The sequence below is a fragment of the Lethenteron reissneri genome, chromosome 58 (genome assembly GCF_015708825.2).
Source record: "Lethenteron reissneri isolate LAM-NWPU_2019-01 chromosome 58, ASM1570882v1, whole genome shotgun sequence".
In the NCBI taxonomy this organism is placed as follows: Eukaryota; Metazoa; Chordata; class Hyperoartia; order Petromyzontiformes; family Petromyzontidae; genus Lethenteron; species Lethenteron reissneri.
The window spans coordinates 400,751-406,750 of record NC_083836.1 but is presented as its reverse complement, the minus strand read 5'-3'; the positions used below and the strand labels follow the sequence as shown (position 1 = coordinate 406,750).

The 6,000-nt window shown below is 46.4% G+C and overlaps 1 protein-coding gene across 1 annotated transcript in view; it reads left to right on the top strand.

The window, feature by feature from the left end:
• The first annotated feature begins 209 nt into the window (after window positions 1-209).
• Window positions 210-6,000, top strand: part of LOC133357576 (long-chain-fatty-acid--CoA ligase 4-like) — a 71,704-nt gene continuing 65,913 nt past the window's right edge. The window contains 1 exon segment of the mRNA XM_061575564.1: window positions 210-406. The gene's annotated coding sequence lies outside the window, so the exon portion shown is untranslated.

Genomic DNA, 6,000 nt, shown 5'->3' with positions numbered 1-6,000 from the left:
CAACATGGCCGCCCTTGTACCAGCAAGCGCCTGGGTGACGTCACCACCGCCCGCCTCCTACCCCCCACCTCCCTTAGCAACATGGCCGCCCTTGTACGGGCAGCACGCGGGTGACGTCGCCACCGCAGTGCAATCCGCCTATGGCCGTCAGCAAGCGCGTGCCGACCAATCGCGTGGCGGCGTGGCGGTGACATCACGTGGGGGGCTGGGGGTGCGACGCCTGCAAGGGGAGTGACGCGGGTTCGAACCCGGCGCTTGGAATAAATAAAATAAAACAATTGAACGAATTCAAAGCACAAATTCATGATTTGATTTATAACCACAACAGCGGAGAACGCGCGGCATTCGTCAACACCGCCGGCGATTGCGACGTTCGCGTGAGGCGAGCGCCCTTCCGACCGCCAAGGTGGGCTGGGTCTTATTGTCGCGATGCCGCGAATGTATCGGGGGGGGGTCGGCTTGGTCGGCGCGCAGTCGCTAACCCCGCGTGTAGCGGCAGCAGCAGCAGCCTCCACGTCTCTCTCTACTTCACGCACTCGCGCAGTGAACTCTTTGCCGCCGAGAGAATGATTCGTAACGTGGTGTTGCCGTGGTGCCGCTGCTGCTTGTGTCTGTGGTGATGGTGATGAGGCCAGGCGGGCCTACTTTGTCTGTGCGTGCGACCTCGGCATTATTGAGGGATTTCTCTGCCTGAGCGAATGCGGCTTCCTCAGATGGCGAATGGTCTAATTCAGTAATGATCCAGAGTACAGTACGGGGTTCTATACTGCGCTCTGTGCGAGTAAAGCCGCTGGCGGGCTAACGTGCGATCTGTCGAGACGATGCGTGGCCCATCGGGGTGGCATCGACCGCACTTCTCACCCTGCCCCAAGTCGGGGCTGGGTTGAGGGCTGAGGCCCAGGGCTGGTTGAGGTAATTGCCACTGACGTGGTGGTCTGGCGATACAACAACAACGCAGGTCGCCGACTGTGCGGGGCTGCCGTGGTGTCTCATCATCCTCGTGGTGTCTCCTCCTCGTGCTGCTGCTGCGGCTTCATGAGATGACGGCGCTGCGTTGTTTCTGCTGAGAATGGTTGTTCTAACGTAGATTCCCAATGGCTATTCCTCAGACGTCTATAAAGGCCTTCCTTAGACATTTGGCGTCTCCCTGGGGCTTCCGCAGATGGTATCTCTCATTGAACGACGACAAATGGAAGAGCGTTGCACTACGCTACACTACGTGAGGCTTAATAACAAAGGTAACCGCAGACGCTTTGCAGTCTTGACATTGAGTTGCATTACGACTGCGAGGTCTTGATGCGTTGCCATTCATTGTGTGACATACAGTATCACATCAGTGCTCGCCCTTTGGGGTTTCCGCCCCCTGTCATGGAAATGTGGAATTTCCATGACAGAGGCGAGCATTGCCAAATGTTTGGTTTGAGACAGGGAGGCGCGTTGACTATGAGCAGCACATCGAGGTTGCTGGGTTGCCTGTGCGAAAGTAGTTCAACATACAGAGAAGGATAGTGCCTTGTACCAAGCCAGCAGTGCTGAGATGCTGGGTTTAAATGCAGGTTTCATCCACCGACGGTTGAATGTGCTTTGTAAGTGTGGCGAGTTGATGGCCTGTGCCTGGGTCACCGATGAACTGCATTAGAGAACCAGAGCAACAGCAAATTGGTTTTGTAAAGTTGGCTGAATTGAAGCTCGGAGAATGAAGCGGTTCGATTTGAGTTTAATGCCTGAAACTGTTTTATTCAGTGCAAAGAAAAGTTGTGCCCCGAGTGAGGATAGAGCCGTTTTTATGGTTGTAAATAGTTCTGACAGCATCTTCTGGCGCTATCGTCTGATGCAAGGTGGTGCACTGCTCTCCGTGAGAGTTACAGCGAGGGGAGACATGGTCTCATGCCGATGACACAATTGGAATATATGTTTTAAAGTATAAACAGCCCGTGAACACGTTATGCAGACAGAGACTCTTTAGGCAGGTGAGAGTCCACTGATACGCAACTTGCAATATTTGCAGTAAATATAATCAGCAGCATTGATTGCATGCAGTGCAATTCCCGAAACTTAGTCACTAATGAATAAACACGTAAAAGAGACTTTTGTCATGCAAGGCAAAGGTTCCCACAGTGCTGTGTTCCTCTCTCCATCGGCCGAGCGGACGGCGGGACGGTGTTTCATAAACTACTTTCATCAGCAGGATAATTGGGATCCGCGTCTTTTAGTAAGTGTAGTTTGTAAACTGACATGATTAAATAAAGTGATTATTTTATTTGTTCGTATAAAGTGTTTAATACTCTAGCTCACCAGCGCTGCACTGGCATGGACATTTACACGAGGATTGTTTCTGTAATAAATCATCACGCGATCCTATCTGGGTGAGATCTGCATTTGTTTTAACCGATCTCGTTTTTTTGCGGCACAGTGGATATTCATTGTTGTACTTGTGTTGCTGTTAGGGAAAGATTTCACCGGAGTTTAATATTGAAAAACTAAATCTGCTAGTTTCTTCATTCAGACCGAAGGAAGCCTTCTTCATTCAGTGTTTTTGAAGAGAAAAACGTGAAACTGTTGAATGTCTTAAATGTTTTGTACGATGATGTGCAATCGATTTCTTGTAATAGTTTGTCGGTTATTTATACTCATGGTAACTCTAAGTCACCTATTAGACTATATTATCATAATTATACCATTTTTATATATTCTCATGGGTAACTGACAAATCCTTTAAAAGTCAAAAACTCATTTCGATTACAAGTTAAAGTAAGAGTGAAGTTTGGGGCGGTGACGTGGCTCAGTGGTAGACGCTTGTTGTGGAGGTTAATGGCTTGAACCCAGCGCATGTATTAATCATACAATAATGCGTCAGCTGCTTCATTGGGGGCATTAAAGATGCCTTTGAATATATGTAGCAATAATTGCCCCCGATTACAAAACCTTGGCAGGACGCTCTTGAAAACGAGTCATGGGACATAGTGAAGTTTTTCTGGGTAATAAAGTGGAGTAATGATGAAAAAAATCAAAAGACACATTGCATCCCTGGTAATCATATTGAAGAGAGACCCATGATATGCAGCATTTCATCCTTGGGTTCTTGGTAATCCCTTATTGAGCTGGAAACTCCAAATGGAGAAATTGACCTAACATAGCAGGCACTTCCCTTCTTAAAGGTAACGCATTGAAAGGTAAGTGCTCGCCGAGTCTATGACCTCTTCGTCAGCAGAGCTGCCTGGAATGTTTGGCCAGTTCCTTGTAGCAGGCAGCTGAAGGAGCTGAAGCAAATCCATGGGTACCAGGGTCAAGTGAAAGTCGTCAGGGTGTCTCCCTGCTCAATCAGGGATATGCCACCACTGGGTCTTGAGGTACAGGGCTTCCTTGCACACTCATGACGGCTTGCCATGGCTCTGCATGGTTGTACATATGCGTGTGTGTGCGCGCTTTACTCCGAGTTTTAATTCGTGGTATCGTGATAGCAGGTACTCTGTGTTCGTTTATGGGTTGCCCAGTACAGTATTTGTTACAGTAAAACCCTCTGTAAACCAGACTTAAGTCAGAAATTTGGCCAATACAGAAAGATGGGCAAATAAATAAATTATCATATTTTTTCTTCTGGCAAATGAGGTTCCAATGAAATTAACTTCACTTTGTGGTTTACCCAGAAAACCTTCCTGAGTCTCAACAACATTTTCAGGAGGGTCCTTCCAAGTTTTTGAGTGCCGCAGTGGCTAGGAGATGTTAACACCCTTGCCTGGTATACAGGAGGTCGTGGGTTCGATCCCGACCCTGACGCCTGCTGTATATTTGGAGTTTGCATGTTTTCCCGGTGGTCGTGTGTTTTTTTTTCTGGGCCCTCTGGTTTTTCCCTCCACATTTAGAAACATGCGTTTAGAGTATTTGGCTGCTATAAATTTCCACATGATAAGCCACTTCGTTGAGCTATCATTTGTGGCAAGGTTGCTTCTGAAAAAGAGCCATATAGTTGACAAGTGGGCCTTACCTGATAAAAAAAATAGCTTTTGGTTTTTAGTAAAATAGTTTTAGTTTTTACAGTTGGTGGTAATGTTGATGTGTAATCCTAATTGAATAATTTGCAAGTAATTTTTTTAGCATCGGAATGTTTCGCCAATACCAGTTACGTTGTATGTTTTTTTTTATTAATGGCTATACATAAATAGATAAAACCTCTGACTAGAAAACGGTTTGCTTGTCAATTAAGCTGCGTACATTAGGAAAAGGCGTTATATGCACTAGCAATTATAACATGTTGATGTGCTATACTTATCTGTTGTATGGAATTCGGCTGTGCACATGAACACCAACCACTCTCATTAACGTGCTTTGCTAGGACTGCCTCGCTCTCATGCTGTCTCTATTGTGCTCGTCCCTGTTTTGTACATTTATTTTGCATATCTACGGTACTGTCTTCTTAAAAATACCTCCGCAAGCCCGTAAGAGTCAGCCTTTGATTTTGGGGTTTCAACCTTTGCCTGTTTTTTGGGTATTAAGAAGCAGGCTTCCACCTCTGCTTCATGTGGCGTGGATTAAATTGTGATAATGTTTTAAGCATAAATACATATTTCATCACGTTATGAAGTGTTGATTACATTCTCTGCATAGTAAGTATAAACATGTAATTAGGTGATTAATTAACTTTAATTTAATCGTACACGAATGGATTATTATCAGTATACCGGATGTCCCCTACCACCGGAAAGGCTGTCCCCCCCAATTAGTCTGGCTTCGAGAGGTTCCACTGTGTGCATGTGGCACGTGCGTGGAATGGTGGAGGAGGAGTGCAGGCGACCGAGACCACGTTGCAGTGGCACCTGAAGGTCGACGACCAAGGGGAAGGGGGACACCTAGAGCCAGATTTTGAAATACTGCAAAGTTAGATTACGATCTACTATTACTGCACTACTTTTATTTATTTCACCAGGTACGGCGGGCTGAGCTAAGTAGCTCTTTTTCAGAAGCGACCTGGCCACAAGTGATATCGCAACGAAAGTGGCGAATCACATGGAAACTTATAGCGGCCAAATAATCTATAAGCGTGTCGACTCTAAATGTGGAGGGAAAAATCGGAGGATCCGGAGAAAAATCCACACGACTACGGAGAGAGAGGCATGTAAACTCCAAACATACAACAGGCCGCAGGGTTGGGATCGAACCCATGACCTCCTGTATACCAGGCGAGGTAGTTAATGTCTCGCCACCATGGCACCCCAGATTTTGGAGGTTGGATGTTGGCTATGCAATGCTTGCAGGATCTGGCAGAATAAAAGAAACAATGGCGAGTTGCTCTTACATCAGTGTCATTGACTATATGAACCTGTTGATGTTGATTTGACACTGCAATGGTGAGTACTCTGCATTCATCTGTATGTAGTCCAAAGGTCAAGTTGTGTGGGGTTCTGTAGCAGTTCCTGGGCACTAATCTCTGTTAATCTCACCCTGGCCAATGCAGCTCATGAGAAGCCATTAATGCCTCTTCGCATTCCAGAGTGTGGGTATGTTCTGCATGCGATATTCACATCTTAAACTCCATTCATGTATTTGAGCATCTGTGCCAAAACTATGAAATTGATGATGTGGATTAATCGATTACAAATCGGCAGCCGTTTCAAGATGAAAATCCGACCTCTAAAACGCAGGAAGCTCTCCGCAGCACCGCTGCTAGCGTAACTGGTTGATGTTGAGTTACGACAATGATGTCAATTACCGCCCGTCCCAACCTCAGGTCTCGCTAAATACGAATTTTAATGAATTAATTCAAGCAATAATCAATGTATGGATACATGCATTGACTCCGCAATGTGAATTATTGCATCTTGATTTCCAAAATACTGTGGTTTTGTACCTGTAGAAATTAATCTTGGCTGAGACAACAGGACAGGCTGCAGCACAAGCCACTGGAAACGGTGCAATGTGCCAGCCGTGGCGTCCTAGGTCACCGGCTGACAAGCTTGTCGTCGCAGATCATCATGTGTACCGGTCCCCCACGGCACTCTTGGC